This window comes from Syngnathoides biaculeatus, chromosome 5, assembly GCF_019802595.1.
Source record: "Syngnathoides biaculeatus isolate LvHL_M chromosome 5, ASM1980259v1, whole genome shotgun sequence".
NCBI lineage: Eukaryota > Metazoa > Chordata > Actinopteri > Syngnathiformes > Syngnathidae > Syngnathoides > Syngnathoides biaculeatus.
The window spans coordinates 31,692,009-31,712,059 of NC_084644.1; the positions used below are offsets into that span (position 1 = coordinate 31,692,009).

Below are 20,051 nucleotides of genomic sequence, written 5' to 3' on the forward strand. Positions count from 1 at the left end.
CTTTGCTAAGGGCACCTCAGCAATGTTCGGGAGGTAAACTCACCTCTCTCCACCACCTAGTCCAGATTTCATCTTTGTCAAAACTAAAAACACAAATGCAAATGAAAGAGAGCTTGTTGAAGCTCACTCTGTTATGGTTTCCCTGATATCACATGGCCATGATGTCTGACAGCCTATCTGTTAGAAAACAAGTGTTCAACAAAGTTTTTTTTTTTTTTTTTTTTTTTTTTTTTTAAATCTTTCACTAGCGGTACACGTACTGAAAAAAAATATTCTGAGACCCCACATAAATAAAAAAAAATAATCTGCATTTGTGTACTTACTGCTCTGATAGTGTGCAGTACACTGGCGGTTACTAACACATCTCTCCATATACAAAATGCTGTCCGTCATCGTACCAGGACTGATCGGTGAGAAATAACTCATAGAAACTACAAAAACGAAGAAAGTGCAATAGTGGAAGAAAAAAAAAAATAGAAGAAGCTAGTTAACTCTGTTAACTTGTCTGGGAACTATCACTCTGGTGGCTCTGGTGAAGGACTTGTGAGACCCTGTACAGACATGTAACATAACCAACTGCTCCTCTCTTTGTGCTAGCTACCGCATTTTAAGGCGCACCTCCGATGAATGGCCTATTTTAAAACTTTTTCCATATATAAGGAGCACCGCATTTTAAAGGTACGTCGGATTATAAAGCGCATAGAATAGACGCTACAGTAGAGGCTGGGGTTAGGTTATGCCTCCATTAGATGGAGCTACACTAAAGGATCAATATTGACCCATATATAAGACGCACCACATTATAAGGTGCACCTTTGTTTTTTGAGAAAATTAAAGGCTTTTAGGTGGGCCTTATATTGCGGAAAATACGGTAAATGAAAAAAAAAAAAAACCTTCTTGATACACCACGGATATTTTTCAGACATTCTTTAATTGGGTAGTTGCTGACTGATTGGAAAGGATAGAAAATCCCCAAACATTGCCCAATTGTCAAAACGAGTGTACAGTACCGTGTTTGAGGTGATGCATCTCCAATTGAGGCTAGCTTCATCATCAAGCAGTCTCGGATGTGACTAATGATCATTGGGGGAGGGGGGTGGGGGCAGGAGTAGTAAGCTCTTTGTTTTGGACTTCCTTTCGGCACACTGTAGCTGGTCAGCGTGGACCCAAAGAGTACTGAAGGGAAGGAAGTGTGAATTACTCCTCCATGCCTCGTAGCACAGGAAGATGAGGAGGCAACCTGGCACGAGGTCATTTTGTACGTTTTCCTGAAAAAAAGGTTTTTGTCGCCATGTGACTCAGAGACCAAGCGAGGAAACTTTGAGTCAGTTGGCAAGAACATATAAAAGGTCAGAGCACAAAGATGGGAAAAAAATTATTGATAACTTGCACCCCTTTACAAACCACATTGCCCATTTTGAAACGATTATTGAGGGCAGTTAAATCGCTAAATATGATTCTGAATGTGCCTTCTGGTCTTCGGCTCTTTCCGGCACTTTGATGTGACACGAGCCAAACAGCTTGTTCGTTCGGCGTTGTATACTATTGTTTTATGCTGTTCTCCCTGTATGAGTATATTTGTTGACGATACGCTGGTTTATTGCGTGACATTTGGTTGTAGAAATGATTTAGGGAGTGACAAGAGTTTTTTTTCCCCCAAGTGAAAAAGGAATTTGACTAGTGGATAGGGAAAGTCAATTGACAGTAAGCTACGGGTGCCTAGCAAGCATTCCAAACTCTTTGCTGACCACTGAACTGTCGTGTTTTGAGAAGGGCTAAGCAGAAAGCAATGGATACAGAGATGTTGTTAGGCATAGGCTAAAACCAGCTGAGGCGCCAACTATTTTCCCCCGGGCATCGGGATCTCAATCAACAGCAAGAGAACTAAATCTCGCAGCCGCTACAGTGCAGCAGCGAAGACAAGCTTGGAGGATTTCCGCATATATACCTACGACTATTGTGCAGTAGTGGGAAAGTCTGACCCCGGAGGGATAACTTGAAGTACACTGTGTCTCAGTAAAGCACTACAACTGAATAACAACACTGAAAATTTCACAAATGCTAAAAGTATAAAAGGAGGACACGAGACGCTAAAGCAAAACCAACATCTAGCCTTATAATCTGTGTTAGAATACTTAAACCCCAAGTGTCATCCCTATAAACATTCTAAAATAGATACTGTAATGAAAAATACATAAAACATTATTCACTTCAATGTCTAAACGAAAAAATAAATATGAGTGCAGGGACGCAATTGATTAAATTGCCGTTTAAAATATTAGACTTGCCTGACACAACATGGAACAAACAAAAATGGAAGGTGGTAACATACCTTGAAGTCAACATTTGAGTAAAGCCCACAACTGACGTTCAGAATATATTATATGAATGCATGAATAACTGAACGTTGGGAGGTACACAAAACTCAATACAAGGGCTAATGGCAGTTTAATGTAAAGCTGTCCAGGCCGGTCCAATATTGCAGCCCACTAAAGTAGCCGTGTCAGGCTTGCCTTGAAGATGCGACTCTCAGCCCAGGATGCAAAGCAAAGCTGAGTGAGCAAACTTGGTCTTAGTGGTCATCAAATTTTACACTTGTGTGTCATCGTTTTTCTATACAAGGAAGTTTAAGTCACAGCAGTGGCATGTAGCGCTAGTAAGAGTTGAAGGAATCATGAGTCACTTCCATCCATCCATTCTCATCTGGGAAACAAGAAAATGAAACGGAGGAAGCACTTCAAAGAAGAAAGAAAAAGCAAAATAAGCGCACAAGGAGGTGAATCAGGCATGATGCAGGGCGGAAGAAAGCACACTTAGGGAACATTTCCTGGAATAATTATTGTTGAGCACTAAGTGACTCATTAAGACTTAAGAAAAAAAAAAAAAGTAGGATCCCCCCTGAGAGCACACAATCAGTTTAATAATTGAACAAATTCCAACAGGCTTCAGTGGCAGGGATCTATAAGTCCAACTCAGGAAAAATGATGGCAATGAGTGGGAGTTTACCGGTGCGACACGCAACAATGCTGCAATCAATGAGGACTTATAATACCACTCAGCCCCTCAATGTCAGCATGAGAGGCGGCAGGCGTGGGGAGTGTGGAGGGGTGGGGGGGTTGACTGATGACCACAGCTCGGGCTGCCAGACCAAGAATGGCTTCATCAATGGCAGTCACATTCGGTACAAGGTGAAAGAAAACATTGCAGAAAGCTGGAGTCAAGAGCACATTTTTCTTTATGACTCTCATCCATAAAAATCACATAAATTCCTATAACTTGATGATCACGAGATCCTTGCCATAGGATAAAAGCCATAAGTCACACAAGTACTTGAAGGTAAAACTTGAATCTCCACCGAGGCTGAAGGAGGGAGTTACAATACGTTTGTTATATGTTATCAGACCACCTCCTGGTTTACTGATATAAGACTACAAGAAAGAACCACTTACTCCGGGGGCATCCCCCCCACAAATAAAATACATATCCACCGTCTTTCAATAACTCACATATAAGAGCTGTGAAAAAAGAACTAATTTAGTGATAACATTGAGCAGCACTGCCATTTTAAAAACAAATTAGCATTCTTAGTTTATATGAGGGCGTTTGTTACTTCCAAAAATGTCATTAAAAGACACTAGCGTATAAAAACGCAACATCCCCCCAGCTCTGTTTTGGTTCAAATCCTCCCTTAATTCAGCCCCCAAATAGCATGAAAAGTAATTAACACTCTCAAAAATGCTCATGTCCACTTTCCAAGCTGCTTAGCCTCACAAGATTTGCGGGATCCTTTAATCTCCAAGAAGGGCTGTTCTGGTGTATTACAAAGTATAATGTAGAGCACTGTAGTGGATTTATGAGATATGATCTGCACTGGAAGCTACACATGATAAATTTGATTAAAGTTGACTGGGGCAGAGCTAGGGTGTTGAGGCTAAGCAAGTGGCGGTTCAGCGGCTCTGTGCATGTGGCGCATGCCGTGCCATCCATCCATTTTCTGTATCGTTTACATTCAGGTTTGCAGGCGTGGTGGAGCCTATTCCAGTTATCTTTGGGTGAGGGTGGGGGGTGGGGTACACATGCAGTGGACACTCCCTGCCACAAATACCTCCGCCTCCATGTCGACAGCTTCACCAAACCAGCCACCTATGTGCTAACTATCAGAAGGTAACACTGATATTTCTGGCCAATCCAACACCGTTGTTTGGCATTTCATTCCTGATGGGTTATGGGTGGGTTGAGTTTTTCTGTGATTGGTTGCCCCCACTTAGAAGGCACACTTGTGAGGATACGCGTTTGTGTGTGACAGAGCTGGCAAAGGAGTGGAGAGGCAAATGATGTTGATAAACACGGGAAATTCGAATGACCCAATTTCAAGCCCCTTGGCAATAAAATGGCTGGAACTCACTGTAAAGTCAATATTATGTCGCAAATACTGCAAAAAGTTGGTTTAGTAAAATATGGCACCTTTAAATCTTGAGCAATGTCTGAAAAGAATCAAAACACGAAATTTAATCTTCTACTAAAGGTTACAGACTGAGGAGATTTGGTCTTTTTTGCCCAATACCTTGGTAACTGATGCAACAAACTGTATAACTAAACTGAAAATGAAAAACTTAGATAGTTACAACATTTCCAAACTATTGACTCCAGGGATATATTTTACGTTGGAAAAAAAAAATCTTGCGGCACACCATCAAATATCACAAAAAGGTGATATACAGGTTGATCATGAACCTTCTGCTATTAGGTGGAAGAAAATTCTTTTCCGTATTACTGTGAGTTACTGGCCATGGATAGATGAACAAAAATAGATTTTCGGACCAAATGAGTGAAGATCCCTCGATACACCTGATGATCCCCTCGCGACTTTGGGAATCACTGACATAAAGCCTAAAGCTGATCTTTTAGCAGTTTCAAATCCAACACAACAGCATGTCTGTGGGTAGACAAGTATGAACTGAAAGTATAGAAGCGCTCTGGTTCTCGCAGATAAATCAAGTTCCAGCATGCAGAGCGATGGCCTCCACACTTTACATTCCCACTCACTTTTTTTTTTTTTTTTTTTGTTTAATCCAGAAGGAATGGGAGGAGTGGCGCCTGGCTTTCTGAGACACAGGCAGTCAATAAAAGGACGGCCGAGAGCTCAATACCAGCCCTCCCCGCTTCCTATTTCAACACGACTCGCGAGGTGATGGCTTCATTAATTTAATCGCGCAGTTTGGAGACGATCACATATCAGGTGTTGTACAATGCGGTGAAGACAGTTCTTTGCTAGTCGTCATAACAACAGTTTTACCTGGGCCAAAAAGGGTTTAGTCGTCGACAAGTGTTTGTCGGTGAACAGGAGGACGCAGGTTGAGGAAGAAGCCAATCATTTGTGGTGTGGATCCAGTCAAAAAAAAAAAAAAAATGCTGGATATATTTCTTTAAAAGGAGGCCGATCTGAAAGGGGGGGGGGTGGAGAAGAGGGTCACTACTTTAAATTGCAAGAATAATTGTAAGCGTTGTGATGCAGCGAGAACAAAGTCGAATATGCAAATCCTGACACAAATGTCTACTATCTAGAGATGTGCGAGATATGGTATTAATCAAGTAATTGCACAACTCTGTCATTGTTCGTCAATTTTACAACAGACCACTTACTCTTGTGAAATTGTAATTTTAGCTGGGTGCAATACAGACTTTTCCCATTAAATGACTTCTTTCATAATGGAGCAAGTTAAGCAACATGATTCTTGATTCTTCATTTCAGCTATATTGTAACAAAATCCCAACATTTTTTGCAAAAAAGACCTAATTCTTAAAACAATTATTTTTTCGAAAAGGAGGAACCTTATTTTTTTAGTCAGTCTTTTCACGTAACATGAAATTTTAACGTAATACAAAATCCTTAGTTTTGCTACATTCAATCCCCCGCCTGTGTGGAGTTTGCATGTTCTCCCCGTGCCTGCGTGGGTTTTCTCCAGGCACTCCGGTTTCCTCCCACATCCCAAAAACATGCACCATTAATTGGACACTCTAAATTGCCCCTAGGTGTGATTGTGAGTGCAGCTGTTTGTCTCAATGTGCCCTGCAATTGGCTGGCAACCAGTTCAGGGTGTACCCAGCCTCCTGCTCATGACCCTTGTGCCGATAAGCATCTAAGCAAATGGATAATTCTGATCATGTATCCATCCTCTTTCTTCTGCTTATCCGACAACAGGTTGCAGGTTTATTAGCTTGAGCAGGAAAGCCCAGACTTCCTTCTCCCCAGCCTGTTCATTCAGCTCTGCTGAGGAATCCAAATGCATTCCCAGTTCAACCGGGAGACAGTCTGTCCAGGTCACCCCCGAAATCTCTTCCTGGCGGAACTTCAGAAGTCCTGACCAAGGAGGTGACCTGGCAGCATCCTAATCTGATGCCAGAGCCACCACATGAGCCTGGGGGTTTGAATACTTTCTGCGCGAACTATCCTGGCTGGCCTGGAAACACATCGGGATCCCCTGGAAGTGCCGAGTGAGAGGGAGGTCTGGGCATCCATCCCTGCAAAACCTTCCCCCATGACCCGACCTCGGGCAAGTGGAAGAAAATGGGTGGATGGACAAAAATAATTCAACAGGGTAGTGGCAGTCACCTTCACTTCTACACGTTAAAAAAGCTCCAGTGTTAAAACTACTAATGAGGCACGAGCAAATATGTGCTCACATTAACACATTAGTGTCATGTCAGTGTTTGCGCATGACCTCGGTTGGAGTTTGGCAGAGAATTCCCTGAATTCAATTTGCACCGTCTTGCCAGCATCTGCTTGGGAACGAATGGCAGAGCAGAAGCATGTGACTCAACAAGAGTAGACCGGGGTTGGGCGAAGACTCCCAAGGACCAGTGAGAATTACCAACTTCAATAGGTGAAAATATAAAAGATGAACAGAAGGCCAGGCCAAATTGAAACGTCCCCCTCTTTTTCCCAATCAAAATCAACAAAGGCCTGATTATCAGAGGCCTCTAAATGATTTACCTGTGGTGTGGTGCGTGTTATGAGGGATTTTCCCCACTTGGCTTCAAACTGAAACACTGATACAGTCTTCAGGGTACACTTGTGAGCCATAAACAACCTCAAAAGGACAAACTCACACCAGATAATGAAAAAGTGTTACCATGGGTCTACTATCCAGACCGATCAGCACTAGGAGCAAATCAGCAATATAAAGAGCAGAAAGTCCTTGTCAAATGCCACCAGTGAGGTCCAAGATTGGTTGTCACAAAATAATTGAAGTAACTCCTTCACGAGCTGTGAACGAGCCCAAAACTTTATTTCAAAATCCAGCTTTGGGGACAAAGTCGCCACTCACTAGAGAGTACTATTCTCTCGGAATTTACTGAATGTCGGAGATTCTCCTCTCTTAAATGCGAAGGAAACACATTTGAAAAATGGTAATTGTTAAAAGAAACGCACATTTCAGAGAAATAAAAGCACTTCATCACTTCACATAAACTGCCAGGATATTTTGTAACCACGGTGTCTTTTCTTTACATACGTTTGCTTGAATCAAAAAAGTAAAAAGGGCCTTATTCAAAGCAAGCAAGGAAATACTGGTTAATGAGTCACATTATATCATAGTAAATGCTGGTTAGCCATGCAAATTAATCGGTGAAAATTAATCACAAAAGAGAATTTAATGACTTTGGACGTGTTGAGAAATGCTCATTTTCTTTCTGCAATCATAATTATGAGCCCATTTCGCTCAACTGCGTTGTGTGATACAGTATAAATAGTAATACACAGGTACCAATCAGGACGATTCCAGTATTTTGCCTCCCTTCAAATCAAAGTCAGCCGAGGTTAGATGGTCAAAGGTCTCTTCAAAATTTTTGACAAATTATCCTGTCATGTGCTGTGTGTTACGAGCGAATTTTCCTCCCCAATTTGCTTGCAAATAGTAAATACTGAACCCGTTTGACCTCATCTACAGTGAAGAAAATAAGTATTTTTGAACACTCTGCTATATTGCAAGTTCTCCCACTTAGAAATCATGGAGGGGTCTGAAATTTTCATCGTATGTGCATGTCCACTGTGATAAAGACAGTCTAAAAAGGAAAATCCAGAAATCACAATGTATGATTTTTTTAATGATTTATTTGAGTGATACACCTGCAAATAAGTATTACGGTCGTTCGCTGGATAAAGACAGCTGTCCACCCCATACAATCAGTAAGACTAACTTGTAACATGGCCAAAACCAAAGAGCTGTCCAAAGACACCAGAGACAAAATTGTACAACTCCACACGGCTGGAAAGGGCGACGGAGAAATAGCCAACCAGCTTGGTGAAAAAGGGTCCACTGTTGGAGCAATCATTAGAAAATGGAAGAAGCTAAACATGACGGTCAATCTCAATTGGAGGAGAGCCCCATGCAAGATATCACCTCGTGGGGTCTCAATGATCCTTAGAAAGGTGAAGAGTCCCCCCAGGACTACACGACAGGACTTGGTCAATGACCTGAAAAGAGCTGGAACCAACGTTTCCAAGGTGACTGTTGGTAATACACCAAGATGTCATGGTTTGAAATCATGCATGGCACGTAAGGATCCCCTGCTTAAACCAGCACATGTCAAAGCCAGTCTTAAGTTTGCCAATGACCATTTGGATGATACAGAGGCGTCATGGGAGAATGTTGTGTGGTCAGATGAGACCAAAATTGAACTTTTTGGTCAAAATTCCACTAACCGTGTTTGGAGGAAGACGAATGATGAGTTCCATTCAAAGAACACCATCCTTACTGTGAAGCATGGGGGTGGTAGCATCATGCTTTGGGGGTGTTTTTCTGCACATGGGACAGGATGACTAAACTGTATTAATGTCAATTAATAATTAAATCCTTCCTGCAGTGTGTGCAAACCTGCTGAACAACTACAGGAAACATTTGACCTCTGTAATTGCAAACAAAGACTACTGTACCAAATAACATTGGTTTTCTCAAGTGTTCAAATACTTATTTGCAGCTGTTTCTCACAAATAAATCGTTTAAAAAAAAAAAAAAAAAATCATACATTGTGAATTCTGGATTTTTCTTTTTAGATTCTCTCTCTCATTCTGTAATGCTATTGCAAATGGGAAAGGAGACCCACAGCCACCAATGTACTTTTATCCATTTAATCAACACCAGTAAAATAGTATAGCACCAACGACGAGCAAACTGTTGTCAGCCACATCTCACGCTCAGATACTCACACAAAGACTCACCTACATCACACCCTACCAGGGGGTGCATCTTATTGGTAGAGTATCCTTTTTATTGTTAAAATACATTTATCCTCAAACGTTTTTAATAAATAAGTGTCATTTAAGTAGTTTAAATATGTTTCAAGCATGCAGGAGGGGTAAAACTACATCCACAGAATGACTCCATAGTGTAGATTTTTACCTGTTGCAGGAGAGTCTGGATCCTTCTTCCTACTTTATACTTTGCCCTGTGGCACCGTACTGCCACTGATAGGTCTGTGTTGGTACTACAGACATCTGGTTTTGGGGGGGGAGAACACACAGGGTCTCTGGAGCTAGGCTTGTGTGTGGCGTACCGAGTTAGTAATTTCAAGTTCACCGCCAGCACAGTACAAGAGCAATAAACCCATGCATGGTGATTTTTGTTTCTTCATCGTGTGGGATATATCAGAGATTAAAAAAAAAATATATAAATATATTAAATATTTGCATGCATGTAGCCTTCCTTCATCTCATTAGAACCACTCACACAAGCAACGAAATTGCTCATAAAAAACATGAAAGTGTAAGCTTTTCCAGAAGTGCTTAGCTTGGACCGCAGGCTGACACCTCAATCACAGTCCCCCTTCTAAAAAATTAAATTACACAGAGCACGACGAGCGCCTCATGCTAATGTGACACCCACCACCACAATCCCCCCCACCCTTTTCTCTCCAGTACCACCCGCGGGCACAAAGACAGATCAGCCCACTCGTTTTGGAGGAAAATGCACCGTTGCGTATTCAACTGAGATGCTGAGCACGACTTAGCTCCATGTTCCAACAATTCTACAGCTCCAACGTTGCCAGAAGCCTTCGATGATTAACACCTGAGTTATTGGGCCACGATTAACTGAACGAGTATTAAAATATAAAAACAAAGAATCCGTACAAAGGGAAGCAGTAGAGGTCAAGTTGCATCACTTTCAACCATTTTCAGAAAACTAACACCAGCCCCTAAATATATTAATGAAGAACAGAGGCAGGGTTACCTCAATCCTGGAACATAAGTTATGTTCTTGGACTAGAAAAACAACGTTAGAAAAACACTGCGTCAGAGTTAGAGTGAACATAATGAATTGATTAGCACAGTTTCAGTTTCAGATTAGATAAGAGTTGAATATTTTGTTGCTGTTGGAGGACCCGTGACAAAGATGTCTGACACTGGGCAGCACACGTCTCTCCAGAATTCCTCCCGCAATCACATAATCTCATTATGTCAGCGTCAAGAGTTTGCTTTGATGTTTCAAGTAGGTGGTCCGCACATATCGATAATTGGGAAGAATTTGAGCATTTTTCCTTCCCTTTTGATGTAAGTCAACAAAGGTTTGATAGATGTCTCAAAGATTATCCTGACCGATTACCCTGTGGTGTGAGGTGTGTTAAACCAGAACTAAACCCAAGATGTGGAAACTCTTAAATTGTAATTGTATTTTTATTCATCGGATACTGTTGACCTAAATCTACAATGTAGTGATTCCAAAAAAAGAAACATTTCAAATACCACATCTAATGGCTTCCGGAGGTGATCATCTTTCGCGATGTCAGTTTGAGTGAATGATGTGTATTCGGGATGTATATCTTATTATCTAGCTTTATTTACTAAGAAATACATAGTTAGTAAAACAATGACAAGCTACACATGATGCTGATGAGGTCAGCCGGACAAAATTTGATAGATTTACGGTGTTTCGCTCAGATCAAAGTCTCTCTTCAGAATAATCCAATGTTTTTCTGAGGTTTTCATGCTGTCCGAAGCCCCGTGACCAAGCTGTCTGACACTGGGCAGGAGACTTCACTCCAGAATGCTTTAATGGTCTAGAGATTTCATTGCACCCTGGACAGATTCAAGACACCCAGTGCCGAATGCAGCAAACCAGAACATAACCAAGTCTCCTCCATGTTTCAAAATGGTAAGGTTAAGATGCTTTGTACAGATTCCTAGATAGATTTGTGCCTCGTCAAAAATCAAATGTCATTAGTTTGTAGTTATTCCCCTGACAATTGTGGGTTTGTCACTTTATTGAAAAGCGTATCAACAATTTAGTCTAAATGTCTATTTGTGGTTTGTTGTACAGCAAGGTTCTCACTCAGACTCAGTCCATCCAATAATCCCTGAAAAGTCAAAGTTTTCATTTGAGCCTTTGTGACTGGCAGAGCGTGACCATCTTGTTCTCATCAAATGTCATATGCAGGGGTGGGTTCTCTTCTGCGGGGCCCTGAGTGAAAAATGAGGCACAATGCCAAAATAGGATAGGATACAAATGACAAATGCTTTGAAGTCAAGCTCAGAAGCCAAAATAACTTTTCCTCGGCACGCACAGCCGAGCGGAGTCGACGCCATCTCATCACAGCATCGCTTAACGGGATGGGTAAAAGCCGATAAAACGAGGATAGCGATCGAAGATCGGAGGAGAGTTGGATAAGCTGATGAATGACTCATAGCCCTGGTTCAAAAGGAAAATACACAAGATGGAGAACATCAGTCCTGAAGTTAGAGGGAGGGAAAGAGTGGGGGTGATCTATCCCACCAAACTGGACACACTCTATAGTGATTATCCTGTTTGGGTACATTGGTGCACTTGAGTCTTCACCAGCCGACTTTAAGCGAAAGCAAGAGTACACACTAGGCTGGTTGACAATCAACCACAGGGCACATATACAATACAGTTTAGGCAGATAACCATCCACAATCATCGTTACTGGGTGGGAATTAAATCAATGCTGACAACATAACATCAAGGGATTGAAACGCCACATTATTAAATCACATATGACTTCAAACCATGAAAAGATTGTCCCACCAAATTCGTAATTTACTTGTACATCAAATCAATTACCATTGAAATGCCATCATATTTGTTCCAGTCCCCACAAACCATCTGCATTTTTTTCTTGTTTGTAATAAAAAAAAATGAAGAAAAAAATAGCACTGTATTGTGGAAAGATAAAAACAAATGCAAATGTAAAGAAACTAGAATTTGGCCTCTTTTGCTGCTGCTGCTGCTGCTACTACTACTACTACTACTACTAAAACCCCTGCCCTCCTACTCCTCTCTTGCTTGGGCAGAAGACTCTGTGGTGGTGGTGAGGCAGTTGCTGTGAGGATTCTGTATCGACTGACCGGGTATAAGACCTGAGGAGAAGCAATTTCCCACAGGCATCTACCTGCGACACTTATTTTTATTAAAATGGATTCCCATGCTGTTTAGCTAACACAGTTCACCATCATCTCGTGATGAATTTTGGCCACTCAACATTCATTCAAAATTGGCCAATCTAGAAGTTTGATTCCACCATGTGTGATTCATTCAGGTTTCTGCCTTTTATGCACAAAACCCATTACCACTGCATTTCTATTACAACTAGAAATCATCCTTTAAAGACATGCACTATACTGCCAAAAGAATTTGCTCACCAACCCAAATAATCAGAATCAGGTGTTCCAATTACTTCAATGGCCACAAGTGTATAAAATCAAGCACCAAACCATCTTGACTGTTTTTACAGACATTTACGAAAGAATGGGTCGCTGACAGGATTTCAGTTAATTCCAGGATGTAACTGTGGTAGGATGCCACCTGTCGAACAGGTCCAGTGGTGAAATTTCCTCATTCCTAAATATTCTACAGTTGGCTGCATTATCATGATGTGGAAGCATTTGGGAATGACAGCAACTCAGCGGTGGGAGGCCACGTAAACTTGATGGAGCGGCATCAGTGGATGCGGAGCTGCAAAGTCCGCCAACTTTTTGCCAAGTCAGTGGTGACCGACCTCCAAAGTTCATGTGGCCTTCATTTTAGCTTAAGAACAGTGTGTAGAGACCTTCATGGAATGGGTTTCCATGGCTGAGCAGCTGCCTCCAAGCCATACATCTAGTACAATGCTCATCCAAGTGTCGGAACCATTAGTGTGCCATGCCACCATTTGACTCTAGAGGACTGGAGACGCGTTCTCCGCTGACAAAATCATGCTTCTCTATCTGGCAATCTGTTTAACGAGTCTGGGTTTGGCCATTGCCGGGAAAAGGGTACTTGTCTGACGGCATTCTGCCAAGTGTCAAATTTGGTGAAGTCGGAGGAAATTATGGTGTGAGGTTGTTCTTCAGGAGCTGGATTTGTCCCCTTTGTTCCAGTGAAAGGAACACTGAATACTTCAGCATGTCAAGAGATTTTGGACAAGTCCACGCTTCCAAATTTGCGGGAACAGTTTGGAGCGAGCCCTTTTGTCTTTCAACAAAACTTTGCACCGATGCACAAAGCAAGGTCCAATAAGACATTGATTAGAGAGTCTAGTGTGCTTGAACTTGAGTGGCCTGCACAAAGTCCTCACAAATGTGCTTCTGGAAGAATATTTATGGGATTATTTTGCTACTCTCCTTAACTTTGTGGACAGCCTTCCCAAAAGGGTTGAAGTTGTTAGTCCTGCCAAGGATGGACCAACATGTACTGTATATTATACCTACACATTATGGATGGGATCTGACTTTAAATTCATACTTGTGCGATTCAAGGCAGGTGAGTGTATACTTTTGTCCATATAACACCTCCCCATTCACTTTTCGACAACAATTAAAGTCAAGCTGAATGTCGACAGCTGTAACTTTGTTTTAACATATCGAGTTGACAACTTTTGATCATGTCTACAGTTTTAAGAAAAAAGGTATACTTTTCAAAAGTGTGATGGAATGTCCAAGGTCATTAAATTACCCATTATGGTAACTGCATGGATTTCAACAGAATCTCTTTGTTCCATTGCCAGAGGAACCTAACGAGATTTACAACTTTTCATTGGTTTTTCATCACATTCTCGTTTGGACATGGGCATTCCAGTCCACTTCAATGTTTCAAAACATTGAATATACACCATAAAAGCAATGGCTATGAAATGATAGACTTATGTTTATGGTGAGCCAAAGCCGTCTCAGTTTGTGTTTTGTAATTAGAGGATGAGAATAAATCCTGGAATATTCATAGATAAGAACATCTAATAGATTTGAGAAGTCGCTGACAACTAAAACCCCAAGACATACAGAATTCCTCTTTGAAGTGTCGCCTACTGTTAACAAATACTCCTCTGATCAAACCAGACAATTCAATTGAAAGGCACATCTGTCTAGACTAGATGGGAACACGGTTGAGAAGGACTGTAGATTCCCGACCTCCGTTGCCTTCTTTTCCAATTTGAAAGACACACAGGAACACGAGTCTGATGGCTTCGCTCGGCGGGCGGCCTTGAAATTCCTGACCGTCTGGCCCGGGAAATTGAAGCCATGATGCTGTTTAACGCTTGATTGGTCGGGGGAGGTCACGTGAACCGGTGAACTTTGCGACCAAAAACATCATTGTGGCCACTGGGCTCTGGCGTGGTTAACTTGCCACAGCACCCTAAAAATTAGGCAACAGTGACAAAAATGGACACATAAGTCCATTGCGGAGGATCTAACTTGGAAGGTTTAATGCCCCAATACACCTGCAAAAATCTTTTCACAGAGGTCAACAAATAAGTCACCACCGACTAAACAATGAAACGAATAAAACACCAAACAGCCTGTGGTCAATGATCAACTAGGGCAGATAAACCAGTGACCTCATTGTGTCTCTTTTGTCAAAGGTTTCCTCACTGGCTTTGAAACATTAAGGTTGTTAAGTACACTAAGAAAAACCCACTCTTTTCTATTTTGTAGTTTTACCGCTCCTCCTAGTTGTATCATACATTAACATCTTATTACACTTGAGAATGGCAAGGGTTGAAATGTTCCTTAAAATCATTTCTCATACAATTAACAATGATTTTATGATGTTAAAAAAAATATAGCCAGAAATGCTTTGGCTTCCAAAAAAGTAGCACAATTTTCCCACCAAGCTTAACAAAAACATAACATAATATTACACAAACTCCTTTCATTTAACGACTTTCTACACTCATTTCACATATTCTGAGTTCTCTCGGCTGGACTGCGCAAGCACATAAACGGCAATTACACGGGGCCAACGGATCCCAAGGGATGCTGTGGGAGAAATTAGCAGCCAAATGGCCATTAAACAAGTAACCGGGTGACCTGTGCATGCCACTTGGGGGGTGTGGTGCAACACTCGGCGGGGCCCCTCCTTATTTAATACTCCTTCCTTTGCAACATCATAGTTCCTCTTGGGGGGGCCTGGGATTTCGACCCAGGAGTCAGTAACATGTCTGCTCGTTTTAAGTGCCAAGAAAGGGGAGCACAGCATGAAATTGTTCCTCAGTCGCATTAAATACAACATTGTCAAAGAGCAACTTGATTTCTGCAATACTATATGTGAACACTAGAGCATCTTCAGTGGAAGACATACTTGTAGCCAAGTTTAAGTGACCTGAGAAACTCCTAATTAGATTTTTTTTTTTAAATATTGTACTACACATTTTGGCTACCGCGGCTCTCTGTATTTTTTTTTTTTTTAAACAAATTCCTTTAAATTCAAAATGCCTTACTTTAACCAGGATCCCTCACCATTCAGTGGACAAAAGGAGGTCGGATTTGCCCCTGCCGGTGCCATAAACCCTCGCTGCCTTGGAGCAGCTCCTGGCTTTCTAGTTAGCTGGCTGGCTACCAACGCTTCTTACAACATAGCCAGCGCTCATCATCCGTCACCAATAACAGATGAAACTTTCTCCCTTTTATTCCATTGTGGTCCGCGTTCACCTCGGCAGCTTCAGATGTGGCGCTGTCATGAATATCTATGCAACTCCTCCGTTTAGGCAAACGGACGCATCCTTCTGAGGAGATCTCACCATCCCCAAGCTACAACTGCCTACGTACGTGCAATCAGTTTAAATGGCGTTGGCCATAAAAATTTAATATCCATCCATCCATTTTCCGAGGCACTTATCCTCACAAGGGTCACGGGAGTGCTGGATCTTATACCAGATAGGAAGTGGGGTACACCCTGAAATGATTGCCAGGCAAATATACCGTAATTTCCGGCCTATAAGCCGCAACTTTTTTCACACGCTTTCAATCCTGAGGCTTATGCGGTGATGCGGCTATTTTGTGCATTTTTTTCCCCCTAACAGCCACAGGGGGGGATTTGAGCGGAAAAGGTAAGAGTGGAATATATGTGGCAAGGAAGTAACTTTTACCGGTCTGGCCTTGTTAGCGCTGCGCTAGCATGTTACTGCTGTGATTCAAAGATTTCTTACCAGTATGTTTTTTTTTTTTTTTTTAAACCAGCACTGTTAGCGCAGCGGCGCTAGCGTTAAACTCACTGTGTAGCATCTTTCTTTGTAAATATCTCGTGTTTCAATGTTGGTTTCGAGGTGGGAACTTGGGGCTTTTACACGGCTTTGGCCTCTGTATGTACCAAATGGTATTTCCTTTACAAATGTACTGGGTGAGGCTTATAACCAGGTGCTCTCTGTAGGCCGGGAATTACGGTACAATTAAAAAAAATTATGTGGTGGAGCAGACCGGCCCTTGAATTTGACACCAGTACTTTTTTGATTATTTCAACCTGTCTTTTTCTGTTGTGCTAGGTGGTGATAATTTTGAATAAATGGTAACAGTGATTGCATTAACTATATGATGGGTACATATGTGTGTGCGCATGTAACCGCTTGTGCCTTAGGGTTATTTGACTTGACTGTATTATTTAAAGCAATTTTATTTTTTTATAATATGGAAGTTGCCATTTAAGACAGATTTCATTGTGCTGATTAAGAGAATAACCCAGAGGGTTAAACAAGGAATTTCTTAAAAATGACTATGGCCACACAAACTATTGATAGTTTCAGCACAATTTGGGCAGTGATGTACAAGCTGTACACAGACTACTTCGTACTGTTAGAAAATGAAATGTTTGATGGTCTCCCATAAAGAGATATCTGAAAAAAAAATGTAAGAGGTATACACACACTTTTGTGAGTTACTGTATGCTCGGGTTGTAGAGTGATGTACAATTCTTACTTTTTAGCCTTGAGCCAAAAGAAAAAAAGGCTAATTGCTGCTCATTTGAAACTTGTGAGCATGCTTTCACATAACTACGCGAGGGCTCAGGTCATGCTAGAGTCTACTTCGCCTGAGGCAAAACCACATCCTCGTCATGTCATATGTGGTCCCCTGAAGTATAGTTAGGGTCACAGGGGTTACACCTGGATGTGTAAAAGTGGTGATCCTAAACACTGACCGGGGTCCCATTTATTTTATATATTTATTTATTTTTTTACACCAGGAGAGAATGGCTTTTGTTTGACTTTGTTTTTATAAAGGAGGTGCCATGTAAAGAAACTCGTCAGGAATGCGGCTCTCTCTAGGAGAAACGTCCCAATTTACAGCTTTAACTCGTTCCAAGAACGCCCCAAAATATACTGCATTGACCTATACAGTATTATTATCCATTAGCAGTATTATTATGGTGCAGTACTCATACTTAATACACAGTTACCAAGTTTTAATAAACAGGTTAGGTATAGAGATAGATAATGTGAGTATTGCAATAGATGGTGGCCTTTAAGGGACAAAAAAGGCAAAGCTTTTCAATTGTGAACCTTGTTACAACACCTGTCTTCGTGTTCAGACTTTCTTATTACAGTGCTACAGTGGACCTGAATGGACAAAAGTGAACTCCTCCGTGAAAACGTGGGTCAGATGTGTTTACACCAACACTCTAATATTGTCAGCAGTCAATAATCTTGTATGGTGGCCTTCAGCAATACCAGAAGGTAAACAACTGATGTATAGTGGCCTTGAAGGACAATCTGCGTTGCAAAATGCACAACTTTCCAATAGTCACATTGTTATGAATAACAAGCATTATATGGTGGCCTTGCAGGAACTAAAGGGCAAAGCTCTCCATTGTAAACCTTGTGACTTCTCAATATTTAGCGTTGCTCTTCGACTGACATCGTCCAAACTGCTTATCCTCACAAGGATCGCGGGAGTGCCAGAGCCTGTCCCGACTAACATTGAGCAAAAGGCAGACTACACCCTGAACTAGTCGCCAGGCAGTCCCCTCAATTGTCACATTAAGATAGCGGTGATTGAGTGTGTACAGTTGCCTTGAAGGGACAAAAATGCAAAACACATTCCATTATAAATGCATGGCACCTGACTAGTCAAATTTATGCTTCCATTGGCACAATATGAAGGTCAACAGTGAATATCAAGCTGGTATATGACGGCCTTGAAGTGACAAACGTGCAAAATACTTTTATCAAATGGATGACTCCTTAACATTTTTCACAAACCTCTCTATGACACAAGCCATTTGTTATTTAAGATAATATTCGATGCTGTCCAACTGTCACAGCTTAGTGAGCAGAACCAGAATTTTTAAATTAGCAGTGTATGGTAGCCTTTAAGGGACAAAAATGCACAAAGGTAAATTTCTCAACTGCAAATTGTGCAGTATTAATATCATAACCTGTGCTTTAACTGTCACATTAATAATGTTAACTAAAAAGGCAATGCCTAATATTGACTAACGGTAATTTTAGACATTTGGCAAACAAATCAGGGTTTCTAGCTTGGACACATGCATCACTATGCAGTAAATCCAGGACGTGATGCACACTGTCAGAGCATTTCAGAAACGCGGCTCCTAATATTTGTGCGCAACGTTACACCTAGGTTGGCCTATATGCGCTTGGCTGGAGATGGGGGGCGGGGGTCGGTGCATGGCGTGCGTCCAGGGCCGCTTTGGAACCAGACTAAAGGACGCCAAGCCAGGCACAGACACAACAACAACAACAACAACAACACATTCAATATACACGCTGCAACTATAAATAAGAAGTCAATTATCAAAAAAAGCGTACCTTAATGACACCCAGCCGGTACTTGTCAAAACACCCCCCAAAAGTTTTTGCCCACTCCTACTTTTCTGCAAGTGTCCGCTCTGCGAAAATTCCACCGAACGTTTACTTCAAAGTTGGCACGCCGGCTTGCTTGGAGCACGTCCCACTCGTCGTCAACAACAAAGAGTATGTGTCCGATAAATGTGGCAGAAAGACAGGCGAGACAGTCCGCGACCGTTCGCGAACGCGAGCTTTCGGGTTCTGCCGAACCAGACGGCCCACAGCGGGTGCCACCAGGTGCTCATTTACATAACTGCACCGGCTGTGGCCAATCATGGACGAGAGCAAGGTGGCTCATTGGATATGCAAGAGGGGGACTCGTCCAATCGCAGGCTCCGGTGGGCGCGGCTTTGCTAACCGATGTCAACTTTGGAGTGAAATTTATTGCGTGTGAAAAGCCTTTGAAAAGAATGGACAGCAGGTCTCATTGCATAACTTGAGAAACACTTTCCGCCCTAAAATAGAATGGATGTTATCAACGGGCTGATCACACCTATCATAATTACACCGAGGGGCAATTTATAGTGTCCAATCAATGCATGTTTTGGGGATGTGGGAGGAAACCGGAGTGCCCGTTTGTGTTTTAATCTTTTATTTAGTCATGTTATTTGGAATGTGAATTATCATTTTGTTAGTGGGCATGTTTCCTCCGGGCACTCCGATTTCCTCCCACATCCCCAAAAACATGCAACGTTAATTGGACACTCTAAATTGCCCCTAGGTCTGATTGTGAGTGTGGCTGTTTGTCTCCATGTGCCCTGCGATTGGCCGGCAACCGGTTCAGGGTGTACCCCGCCTCCTGCCCGTTGACACCTGGGATAAGCCCCAGCACTTCCCGCGACCCTCGTGAGAATAAGTGGCAAAGAAAATGGATGGATGGATGAACTAAATGAATTGAATGAAATGAAAGTTGAATTTTTGCGGTACTAACCGCTGTGGATGATCCCATTGAATGTTTATTTGTCATTACTGTATTGTTATTG

The 20,051-nt window shown here is 41.9% G+C and overlaps 1 protein-coding gene across 5 annotated transcripts in view; it reads right to left on the bottom strand.

Annotated features, from left to right (window-relative positions):
- ddr1 (discoidin domain receptor tyrosine kinase 1) overlaps window positions 1-19,314 on the bottom strand; it is a 63,899-nt gene extending 44,585 nt beyond the window's left edge. For all 5 annotated transcript variants that reach the window (XM_061819702.1, XM_061819704.1, XM_061819705.1 and 2 more), the window contains exon 1: window positions 19,030-19,314. The gene's annotated coding sequence lies outside the window, so the exon portion shown is untranslated. The remainder of the gene's footprint in view (window positions 1-19,029) is intronic.
- Between the last annotated feature and the right edge of the window lie 737 nt (window positions 19,315-20,051).